Below are 12,809 nucleotides of genomic sequence, written 5' to 3' on the forward strand. Positions count from 1 at the left end.
GAAAGCATTGTGTTCGGGGGAAATCCAACACAACACATCACTGAGTACCACTCTTCATATTTTCAAGCATGGTGGTGGCTGCATCATGTTATGGTTATGCTTGTCATCGGCAAGGACTTATGAGTTTTTTAGGATGAAAACAATTGGAATAGAGCTCAGCACAGGCAAAATCCTGAAGGAAAACCGGCTTCAGTCTGCTTTCCAACAGACACTGGGAAACAAATTCCCCTCAGCAGGACAATAACTTAAGGAACTCTGGGGGCGGTATTTCTTTTTTGGATAAAAAACGTTCCCGTTTTAAACGGGATATTTTGTCACGACAAGATGTTCGACTATGCATATAATTGACAGCTTTGGATAGAAAACACTCTAACGTTTCCAAAACTGCAAAGATATTGTCTGTGAGTGCAACAGAACTGATGTTACAGGCGTAACCCAGATAAAAATCCAATCAGGAAGTGCCCCATATTTTGAAAGCGCTGCATGCCAATGACTCCTTATATGGCTGTGAATGGGCTACGAATGAGCTTAGGCTTTCTACGTATTCCCCAAGGTGTCTACAGCATTTTGACGTATTTTTACGCATTTATTTTGAAGAATATCTGTAAGGGACCACATTGAGCAAGTGGTCACATGATGGCTCCCGCAGAAAATCTTGCGTAAAGTACAGAAGTAGCCATTATTCCAATCGCTTCTAATGAGAAACCAATTGTCCCGGTGGATATATTATCGAATAGATATGTGAAAAACACCTTGAGGATTGATTCTAAACAACGTTTGCCATGTTTCTGTCGATATTATGGAGGATTTTCCGGTCGATTTCTCAGCCAAACGTGAAGAACAAACGGAGCTATTTCGCCTACAAAAATAATATTTTTTGAAAAAAGGAACATTTGCTATCTAACTGGGAGTCTCCTGAGTGAAAACATCCGAAGTTCTTCAAAGGTAAATGATTTAATGTGATTGCTTTTCTTATTTTCGTGAAAATGTTGCCTGCTGCTAGCAGGGCATAATGCTATGCTAGGCTATGATAAACTTACACAAATGCTTGTCTAGCGTTGGCTGTAAAGCATATTTTGAACATCTGAGATGACAGTATGATTAACAAAAGGCTAAGCTGTGTCTCAATATATTTCATTTGTGATTTTCATGAATAGGAAGATTTTCTAGGGATATTTATGTCAGCTGCGTTATGCTAATTAGTTTGAGGCGATGATTACGCTCCCGGATCCGGGTTTGAGAGTCGCAAGAAGTATTAAAACAGAAGGCCAGATATACACTGGAGTTGCTTACCAAGACAACATTGAATGTTCTTTAGTGGACTAGTTATAGTTTGACTTAAATCGGCTTGAACATCCATGGCAAGACTTGAAAATGTCTGTCTAGCAATGATCAACAACCAACTTGACAGAACTTGAATAATTTCTAAAAGAATACTATACAAATATTGTAAAATCCAGGTGTGCAAATCTCTTAGAGACTTACCCAGAAAGACAGCTGTAATCTCTGTCAAAGGTGACTCTGTATTGACTCAGGGGTGGGAGTCCTTATGTCAATTAGCTCAGAGCACAATCGGCACACAACCTAATACATGCTCAATCGAAATGTATGTGTGTATGTTAAATATGTTAATGTCACCGAGAACATTTTATTTTATTTGTGTGTGTGTATGTGTGGGAGCTCCTTACAATGAGCTAATGTCTGTTCAGCGGGCTAATCAAGCCAAAAACAATGCTAATACGGGTGATGAAAATAGAAATGTGGTGAGCGTGGTTAAGACTAAAGTGCTATGATGTAACTTCTAGACCTACTTAAAGGGGAATTTTACCCGGGCTCTGCCACAGCAAATAGTCACTACTATATCAACAACATTATGTTTTTATTTTTATCCAGACCACAAGCTGGAACTAGCACATTTTAATTTCACTGGTAGAATTGGAAAGTTTCAACTTCCTGTGTATTTGTTTGCTCATAGTGAACCACAAAGTCCGGCATTCCCTCTCTCCATACAGCCTTTTCTCTCAGTTCCTCTCCACCCTTTTCTCTCAGTTCCTCGCCACCCTTTTCTCTTAGTTCCTCACCACCCTTTTCTCTCATTTCCTCACCACCCTTTTCTCTCAGTTCCTCGCCACCCTTTTCTCTCAGTTCCTCGCCACCCTTTTCTCTTAGTTCATCACCACCCTTTTCTCTCAGTTCCTCACCACCCTTTTCTCTCAGTTCCTCACCACCCTTTTCTCTCAGTTCCTCGCCACCCTTTTCTCTTAGTTCCTCACCACCCTTTTCTCTCAGTTCCTCGCCACCCTTTTCTCTCAGTTCCTCGCCACCCTTTTCTCTCAGTTCCTCACCACCCTTTTCTCTTAGTTCCTCACCACCCTTTCCTCTCAGTTCCTCGCCACCCTTTCCTCTCAGTTCCTCGCCACCCTTTTCTCTCAGTTCCTCGCCACCCTTTTCTCTCAGTTCCTCACCATCCTTTTCTCTCAGTTCCTGTCTTTTATACTCCACTTTTGTTTTTACCAGGACCTATTGAGTTGCTCCTTTTCAATATCTGCATTTACCTAAACATACATCAAATCATATTTTATTTGTCACATACACATGGTTAGCAGATGTTAATGCGAGTGTAGCGAAATGCTTGTGCTTCTAGTTCCAACAATGCAATAATATCCAACGAGTAATCTAACCTAACAATTTCACAACAATTACCTTATACACACAAGTGTAAAGGAATTAATAAGAATATGTACATAAGAAAATATATGAACGAGTGATGGCCGAATGGCATAGGCAAGATGCAGTGGATGGTATAGAGTACAGTATATACATATGAGATGAGTAATGTAGGGTATGTAAACATATAAAAGTGGCACCGTTTAAAGTGGCTAGTGATACATTTATTACATCACTTTTTCCATTATTAAAGTGGCTGGAGTTGAGTCAGTATGTTGGCAGCAGCCACTCAATGTTGTTTAACAGTCTGATGGCCTTGAGATAGAAGCTGCTTTTCAGTCTCTCGGTCCCTGCTTTGATGCACCTGTACTGACCTCGCCTTCTGGATGATAGCGGGGTGAACAGGCAGTGGTTCGGGTGGTTGTTGTCCTTGATGATCTTTTTGGCCTTCCTGTGACATCGGGTGGTGTAGGTGTCCTAGAGGGAAGGTAGTTTGCCCCCGGTGATGCGTTGTGCGGACCTCACTACCCTCTGGAGAGCCTTACAGTTATGCGCGGAGCAGTTGCCGTACCAGGCGGTGATACAGCCCGACAGGATGCTCTCGATTGTGCATCTGTAAAGGTTTGTGAGTGTTTTTGGTGACAAGCCAAATTTCTTCAGCCTCCTGAGGTTGAAGAGGCACTGCTGCTCCTTCTTCACCACGTTGTCTGTGTGATTGGACCATTTCAGTTTGTCCGTGATGTGTACGCCGAGGAACTTAAAACTTTCTACCCTCTCCACTACTGTCCCGTCGATGTGGATAGGGGGGTGCTCCCTCTGCTGTTTCCTGAAGTCCACGATCATCTCCTTTGTTTTGTTGACGCTGAGTGTGAGGTTATTTTCCTGACACCACACTCCAAGGGCCCTCACCTCCTCCCTGTAGGCAGGCTCGTCGTTGTTGGTAATCAAGCCTACCACTGTAGTGTCGTCTGCAAACTTGATGATTGTGTTGGAGGCGTGCATGGCCACGCAGTCGTGGGTGAACAGGGAGTACAGGAGAGGGCTGAGAACGCACCCTTGTGGGGCCCCAGTGTTGAGGATCAGCAGGGTGGAGATGTTGTTACCTACCCTCACCACCTGTGGGCGGCCCGTCAGGAAGTCCAGGACCCAGTTGCACAGGGCGGGGTCGAGACCCAGGGTCTCAAGCTTGATGACGAGTTTGGAGGGTACTATGGTGTTAAATGCTGAGCTGTAGTCGATGAACAGCATTCTCACATAGGTATTCCTCTTGTCATGATGGGTTAGGGCAGTGTGCAGTGTGATTGCAATTGCGTTGTCTGTGGACCTATTGGGGCGGTAAGCAAATTGGAGTGGATCTAGGGTGTCAGGTAGGGTGGAGGTGATATGGTCCTTGACTAGTCTCTCAAAGCACTTCATGATGTCGGAAGTAAGTGCTACGGGGCGGTAGTCGTTTAGCTCAGTTACCTTAGCTTTCTTGGGAACAGGAACAATGGTGGCCCTCTTGAAGCATGTGGGGACAGCAGACTGGGAAAAGGATTGATTGAATATGTCCGTAAACACACCAGCCAGCTGGTCTGCGCATGCTCTGAGGCACACTCCAACACTCAGACATTATTTACCAAAGATGCATTTGTGTTTAGTGAGTCCGCCAGATCAGAGGCAGTAGGGATGACCACGTGTTGTCTTGATAAGAACAAATTCTCAGACCGCAAGGCACTACAGTAGGTAGTGCGTGTGAACAGTACATCACTGGGGCCAAGCTTCCTGCCATCCAGGACCTCTATACCAGGCGGTGTCAGAGGAAGGGCCTAAACATTTTCAAAGACCTCAGCCACCCCAGTCATAGACCGTTTTCTCTACTACCGCATGGCAAGCGGTACCGGAGTGCCAAGTCTAGGACAAACAGGCTTCTCAACAGTTTTTACCCCCAAGCCATAAGACTCCTGAACAGGTAATCAAATGGCTACCCGGACTATTTGCATTATGTGCCCCCCCAACCCCTCTTTTACGCTACTACTACTCTCTGTTCACCATATATGCATAGTCACTTTAACCATATCTACATGTACATACTACCTCAATCAACCTGACTAACCGGTGTCTGTATGTAGCTGCGCTACTTTTATAGCCTCACTACTGTATATAGCATCGCTATTGTTATTTTTCACTGTCTTTTTACTGTTATAAATATAAATAGTAAAGTACATATTGTCACGCCCTGACCTTAGAGAGACTTTTTATGTCTCTATTTGGTTTGGTCAGGGTGTGATTTGGGTGGGCATTCTATGTTCTGATTTCTATGTTTGTGTTTCTATGTTTTGGCCTGGTATGGTTCTCAATCAGGGACAGCTGTCTATCATTGTCTCTGATTGGGAATCATACTTAGGAAACTTCCCCTTTGGTCATTGTGGGAAGTTGTCTTTGTTGGGGGCACTATAGCCTTTGTAAGTTTCACGGTCGTTTTTGTTATTTCTTGTTTTGTTGGCGACATTTTTACAAATAAAAGAAAATGTACGCTCACCACGCTGCGCTTTGATCCACTTCTTCCCATGACGGCCATGACACATATACCCCAAAAACTACTTAAGTAGTACTTTAAAGTATTTATACTTAAGTAGTTTACACCATTGGTTTTTATTAGCATAGAGTGCTTCCTTTGCAACATTTGCAAACACAGTTGTGAAAACAAAAGCACTGGAGAATTTCTTAATTCTGCTCTTTCTAAACCTCTCCTTCCTCCTATTTTTCTTGTCTGGTTATGTTTTCCTTTCTGGCCGAATGTTTATTCCTCTTCATCCTGCTTCCTCGGTTACGTATCCTTAGACTCTTGACTCTCTTTCCTATGCAGGCAGCCACAGAGACAGTCTCTATTCTGCATTCACAGACGATGTCATTGACCCATTGACCCTGAATCTTATATAACCATGGTGATACCTAAAGTAGAGTGGGAGAGAGGAGGGAGGAGTTTAACAACACAGGCGCATAGGCCAAAACTCTCCAGATTATTACAGCATAGAAAAACAGATAGAGAGAAAAATAGTGAGGGAGATTACAGCACAGAGAAAAAATAGAGGGAGAAAGATTACAGCATATAGACAGGGTAAGAGGGATAGATGGAGAGAGAGAGAAAGGAGAGAAATTACAGCACAGAGAAAAATGAGAGCGAGAGAGATTAGAGGGAGAGAAAGTGAAAAGATAGGGAGAAAGATTACAGCATATACACTGTAGAGATAAAGAAAGAGAGAGGAGATTGCAGCATGAGAGAGTGATTTCAATGCAAAGGCGAAAATAGTGGAAATCAAACAGTGCAAAAGGTTAGATGCAGGCTTCGACAGAGGACAGAGGATGAAATGAGTTTGGAGGGGGACTAGAGTGCTCCCCGCCACCCCACAGTGGATGAAGCACAGGATTATTTTAAGATCCTGCTCTCAATTCACACCAATAGGTCAGTGGGCCAAACTCCAGCAACTCGGAGCACCTCATGTCACTCCTCCACAACCAAAGGGTTTGTGGGTCATGGGTCGTCTACAAGAGAATATGCTTTGGCAGTTTGTTATTAATCTCTTTCAAACGGGGGAGTGGGGAGGGCTGTTCGTTTGACTAGGAGCAGGTTTATCTCAGAAGTGACATGTTTTTGCCACAGCCTGTCTCTTCCATGGCAGAAGAGAAAAGGTTGGACGTCACAGACGTTGAGTAACAATCAGCCATAAACATCCTGAAGCTTTCAGACTGATTGAAACCCGATATCCATCCATCTTGCTAAAAGCTGTCGGTGTCTGAGATATCAGCAACGAGTTATCCTGAGATCAATATGGGTTTTATCCTTGTCAAAACAATCCATATTGTTTTCATCTTGATGAGCTCGTCTGGCACAGGCATATTGGGATGGAAAGCAGCTGCTCACCAACACGGGGGACCAGGCTAATTTGTGTGGCAGGCTGTGTCAGTCTGTTTCTGCTCCATCGTGATCAACATCAAAACTGACACTTACTATAGATGGGACTTACTGTTTGCTATGAAAATAACCTAAAAAAAAGATCAAATTAGTAATAGGAAAGATACAGAATGAGATTGGTGGTAAATGTCCATTATTTGTTGGTTGAAATGGGTGAAGTAATGGAGAACTAGTCTATCATCCAGAAGTACAGGTAAATCAAAGCTTGGACCGAGAGACTGAAAAACAGCTTCTATCTCAAGGCCATCACTGTTAAATAGCCATCACTAGCCGGCCTCCACCCAGTACCCTGCCCTGGATGTAGTCACTGTCACTAGCCAGCTACCACCCAGTTACTCATCCCTGCACCTTAGAGGCTGCTACCCTATGTACATAGACATGGAGCATTGGTCACTTGATAATGTTTACATACTGTTTTACCCATTTCATATGTACAGTACCACTCAGACTTTTGGACACACCCACACATTCCAGGGTTTTTCTTTAATTTGACTATTTTCTAGATTGTAGAATAATAGTGAAGACATCAAAACTATGAAATAACACAACCAAAAAAGTGTTAAACAAATGAAAATATATTTGATATTATAGATTCTTCAACGTAGCCACATTTTGCCAAGACAGCTTTGCACACTCCTGGCATTCTCTCAACCGGCTTCATGTGTAACGTGCGTTGTTTGAAGGAGACCAAGGCGCAAAGGTACGGACTCCCGGCCGCAAACCTGAACCTATAGGGGAGGGTCTGGGTGGGCATCTACCCTTGGCGGCAGCTCCGGTTCGGGGCGTAGACCCCGCTCCACCTCTGGCTCCACCTGGGGACCCTCGCCGGAGGACCCGGACTGGGGACCGTCGCCGGAGGCCCCGGACTGGGGGACCGTCGGAGGCCCCGGACTGGGGGACCGTCGCCGGAGGCCCCGGACTGGGGGACCGTCGCCGGGGTTTCGGACTGGGGACCGTCGCCGGAGGCTCCGGACTGGGGACCGTCGCCGGAGGCTCCGGACTGGGGACCGTCGCCGGGGTTCCGGACTTGGGACCGTCGCCGGAGGCTCCGGACTGGGGACCGTCGCCGGGGTTCCGGACTGGGGACCGTCGCCGGGGTTCCGGACTGGGGACCGTCGCCAGGGTTCCGGACTGGGGACCGTCGCCGGGGTTCCGGACTGGGGACTGTCGCCGGGGGTTCCGGACTTGGGACCATCGCCGGAGGCTCCGGACTGGGGACCGTCGCCGGAGGCTCCGGACTGGGGACCGTCGCCGGAGGCTCCGGACAGCGGATTGATGCTGGAGGCTTCGTGCCATGGATCCTCACTGGAGGCTTCATGCCATGGATCATCACTGGAGGCTCCGTGCCATGGATCATCACTGTTGGCTTCATGCCATAGATCATCACTGGAGACTTCGTGCCATGGATCATCACTGGAGGCTTCATGCCATGGATCATTTCAATAAACATCATCACTGGAGGCTTCCTAGGTGGAGCCGGAGCAGGTCTCACCGGACTGAGGAGACGTATGGGAAGCCTGGTGCGTGGAGCTGCCACAGGGCTTACCAGGCTGGGGAGACATACTGGAGGCCTGGTACGTGGAATCGGAACAGGTCTCACTGGATTGGGGAGATGCACTGGAAGCCTGGTGCATGGAGCAGGCACCGGATACACTGGGCTGTGGAGGCGCACTGGAGGTCTCAGGCGTAGAGCCGACACAACCCGTCCTGGCTGGCTGGTTACTTTCGCCCGGCAAATGTGGGGGCCTAGCACAGGACGCACTGGGCTGTGCAGACGCACCAGAGACACAGTGCGCAGAGCCGGCGCAGGATATCCTGGGCCGAAGAGACACACTGGAGGCCAGGCGAGCTGAGCCGGCACCATCCATCCTGGCTGGATGCCCACTCTAGCCCGTCCAATGCGGGGAGCTGGAATGTAGCGCACCAGGCTGTGCACGTGCACTGGAGACACTGTGCGCTTTACCGCATAACACGGTGCCTGACTAGTACCACGCTCCTTGCCGGGAGCACGGGGAGTTAGCCAACCTCCCCGTGTGCCCCCGCCAAACTTTTTTTTTTAATGGCTTCCCGGTCTTCCTTGGCAGCCTTGACCCCTTGTATAGTTGCCGTTCCTCTAATTCCTCGTATCCTCGCCGTTCCGCTCTAGCTGCTTCTATCTCCTCCCTTGGACGGTGATACTCTCCAGCCTGCGCCCAGGGACCTTTTCCTTCCCGTACCTCCTCCCATGTCCACTCGTCCAGAAAACGCTGCTTGGTCTTTTTGTGGTGGGATCTTCTGTAACGTGCGTTGTTTGAAGGAGACCAAGGCGCAGTGTAATTTGTGGTCATCATATTCATTAAATGAGAACCAGCAACAAAATAACAAAGTGAAACCAAAACGAACGTACCGTTCTGTAGGCTACAAGAGCTGTACTAAAACAAGATCCCACAACATAGGTGGGAAAAAGGCTACCTAAGTATGATTCCCAATCAGAGACAACGATAGACAGCTGCCTCTGATTGGGAACCACACTCGGCCAAATACAAAGAAATACAAAACATAGAATGACCACTCCACATCACACCCCAACCTCACCAAATAGAGAAATAAATCGGTCAGGGCGTGAGGTCAGGGCGTGACATCATGAGGTAGTCATCTGGAATGCATTTCAATTAACAGGTGTGTCTTGTTCAAATTAATCTTGTGGAATTTCTTTCCTTCTTAATGCGTTTGAGCCAATCAGTTGTGTTGTGACAAGGTAGGGGTGGTCTACAGAGATAGCCCTATTCGGTAAAAGACCAAGTCCATATTATGGCAAGAACAGCTCAAATAAGCAAAGAGAAACGACAGTCCATCATTACTATAAGACATGAAGGTTAGTCAATCCCGAACATTTCAAGAACTTTCAAAGTTTCTTTAGGTGCAGTCGCAAACACAATCAAGCGCTATGATGAAACTGGCTCTCATGAGGACCGCCACAGGAAAGGAAGACCCAGAGTTACCTCTGCTGCAGAAGACAAGTTTATTACAGTTAACTGCACCTCCGATTGCAGCCCAAATAAATGCTTCCCAGAGTTCAAGTAACTAACCTATCTCAACATCAATTGTTTACAGGAGACTGCGTGAATCAGGCCTTCATGGTCGAATTGCTGCAAAGAAACCACTACTAAAGGACACCAATAAGAAGAAGAGACTTGCTTGGGCCAAGAAACATGAGCAATGGACACTAGACCAGTGGAAATCTGTCCTTTGGTCTGATGCGTCCAAATTTGAGAATTTTGGTTCCCACCCCCATGTCTTTGTGAGAAGCAGAGTAGGTGAAGCACCCACCGTGAAGCATGGAGGAGGAGCTGTGATGGTGTGGGGGTGCTTTGCTGGTGACACTGTCAGTGATTCATTTAGAATTCAAGGCACACTTAACCAGCATGCCTACCACAGTATTCTGCAGCGATACGCCATCCCATCTGGTTTGCGTTAATTTGTTTTTAAAATTTGTTTTTCAACAGGACAATGACCCAACACACCTTCAGGCTGTGTAAGGGCTATTTGACCAAGAAGGAGAGTGATGGAGGGCTGCATCAGATGACCTGGCCTCCACAATCACCCGACCTCAACCCAATTGAGATGGTTTGGGATGAGTAGGACCGCAGAGTGAAGGAAAAGAAGTCAAAAAGTGCTCAGCATATGTGGGAACCCCTTCAAGACTGTTGGAAAAGCAATTCAAGTGAAGATGGTTGAGAGAATGCCAAGTGTGTGTAAAGCTGTCATCAAGGCAAAGGGTGGCTACTTTGAAGAATCTCAAATATAAAATATATTTTGATTTGTTTAACACTTTTTTGTTTACTACATAATTCCATGTGTTATTTCAGTTTTGATGTCTTCATTTTCTACAATGTAGAAAATGGTCATATAAAGAAAAACCGAGTGAATGACTAGGTGTGTCCACACTTTTGACCGGTAGTGTATATACATAGTATAATAATACTCCGAACTCCAACATTGCTCGTCCTAATATTTCTATATTTGTTAACTCCTTCTTTTACTTTTAGATTTGTGTTTATTGTTGTGTATTGTTAGATATTACTGCACTGTTGGAGCTAGGAACACAAGCATTTCACTACACCCGCAATAACATCTGCTGAACACGTGTATGTGAACAATACAATTTGATTTTGATTTGAATTGGCTAACCACTTCCTTAATTTCTTCCTTTCTTTCTTTACATTCCTATTTAATGGCCACGTCATTAATAAACAAATGATGAGCTATCAACCTACAGTATTGATATAGCATTTCATAGAGACATTGGACACACAACTTCCATTGTAAGTTGAAGTCCTTCTTGGTGTAGCACATTGGGATGTGTGAAGCTTACTTCTCAGCCTAAAGTGTCCCCACTTGCGCCAGCGAATAGCTAGATGTTCGCGTGACGCCGACTGGTAATATGCTTCAGGAGCGCGTTCACGTGTGCTAGCAAGCCAGAGATCCTGGGTGTGAACCTCAATATGAGCCGAATCAGGAGGAAGTGGTACTCACAAAGCAAGCAGCGTGACGTCCTTTACATTGGCTGCTATTCTCCTTACTCCTTAACCCACCTCTGGGTTCCCTCAATGGATGACATTGCCTAACATCCAACAAGTTCACCAGGCATCCACTCTGTCAACAACCAGATAGGACAAGTCAGTGAGGAGGTCAAGTTCAAGGGGTAGAATGGAATGGACAAGTACCAGGAAATATGTCAGCCATTGCAGGGGTCACAGGTCATGCAGGGGGCAAGGGAGTTGGTTCTGCAATAGAGTACTGTGGAGAAAGAGTGAGAGAGGGAGGGAGAACCGAGTCGACCGCCTGTTGCTCTGAAGATGATACTGATGGGATATCTCTTTCCAGCAGGCTTCCATGACATCGGCCGTCCTGTGGTCTGGCAGTAATGAATAATCTGGCTTGAAGGTAATCTAGCTGAGACGGCCATGCTTGTTCTCCTTTCCTCAGAACATATTAGATTTCATTCTTTGGGCGTTTAGAGCATATAGGGTGGAACACAAGCATGCTGCTTAGCTGCTTTCTTGGTAGAGAAAGGGAACAGCCATATGCTGTGTGTAAGTAAATATTCCAAAGTGGAAGGCTGAAGACCGTCATTGGTTTTAGTCCTTCTCACAAAAATACTGTTTTATATTCCTTACATGCTTGTTGTCCTTTTTGTTTAGTATGTGCTGACTTCATTCTCACTGTCTTTGTAGCCCTATAGTTCCTCTACAATATCATTGAAACAGCGTTGTACAGAGGTACTGGTGAGGCCGTTCCCCCTATACACCCTAGGCTTACCAGGTCTAATCCTGTTGGAGTCTTGTATGGAATGCCATTAATCCTCCTCTCTGCCAGCTACAGCTGAGAACAATAACTACACTGACTGATAAAGAGCAAATCACACGCTTGCTATTGACTCACTGCATTAACAAACAGGCACACTGGCTCAAACATACAACGAACATGAATTTTGCACCGAAAACCTGACCAATGGATAAAAAACTGATTTTCAAAATAGAATCATACATTTAAATGGAAATATTCACTGAGTGGACAAAATATTAGGAACATAATATTAAGTGGCACCCCCTTTTGCCCTCAGAACAGCCTCAATTCATCTGGGTATGGACTACAAGGTGTTGAAAGTATTCCACAGGGATGGGCCATGTTGACTCCAATGCTTCCAAGTTGGCTGGATGTCCTTTGGGTGGTGGACCATTCTTGATACACACAGGAAATTCAGCAGCGCTGCAGTTCTTGACACACTCCAACCGGTGCGCCTGGCACCTACTATCATACCCCGTTCAAAGGCACAAAATATTTTGTCTTGCCCGTTCACCTTCTGAATGGCACACATACACAATCCATTTCTCAATTGTCTCCATGCTTAAAAATCCTTCTTTAACCTGACTTCTTCTGCACTGATTGAAGTGGATTTAACAGGTGACATCAATAAAGGATCATAGCTTTCACCTGGTCAGAGAGTAGGCCACAGTATGATTTCTCAGCACTTTAGCACAGTTTTTGTTGTTGTTAAATGGCGGCTTGTACTGATCCATCCATGACCAAGGTGGGCAGCGGGGGCGCTGCCATGGTGATAGGGATTTGTTTATCTCAGATGAATCAGCATGACATGACATGTACGGATGACCTACTTACCAAGATGACAAACATACTCACTATG

Source organism: Oncorhynchus mykiss, chromosome 4 (genome assembly GCF_057628025.1).
Source record: "Oncorhynchus mykiss isolate SJ-2025 chromosome 4, ASM5762802v1, whole genome shotgun sequence".
Classification (NCBI taxonomy): domain Eukaryota; kingdom Metazoa; phylum Chordata; class Actinopteri; order Salmoniformes; family Salmonidae; genus Oncorhynchus; species Oncorhynchus mykiss.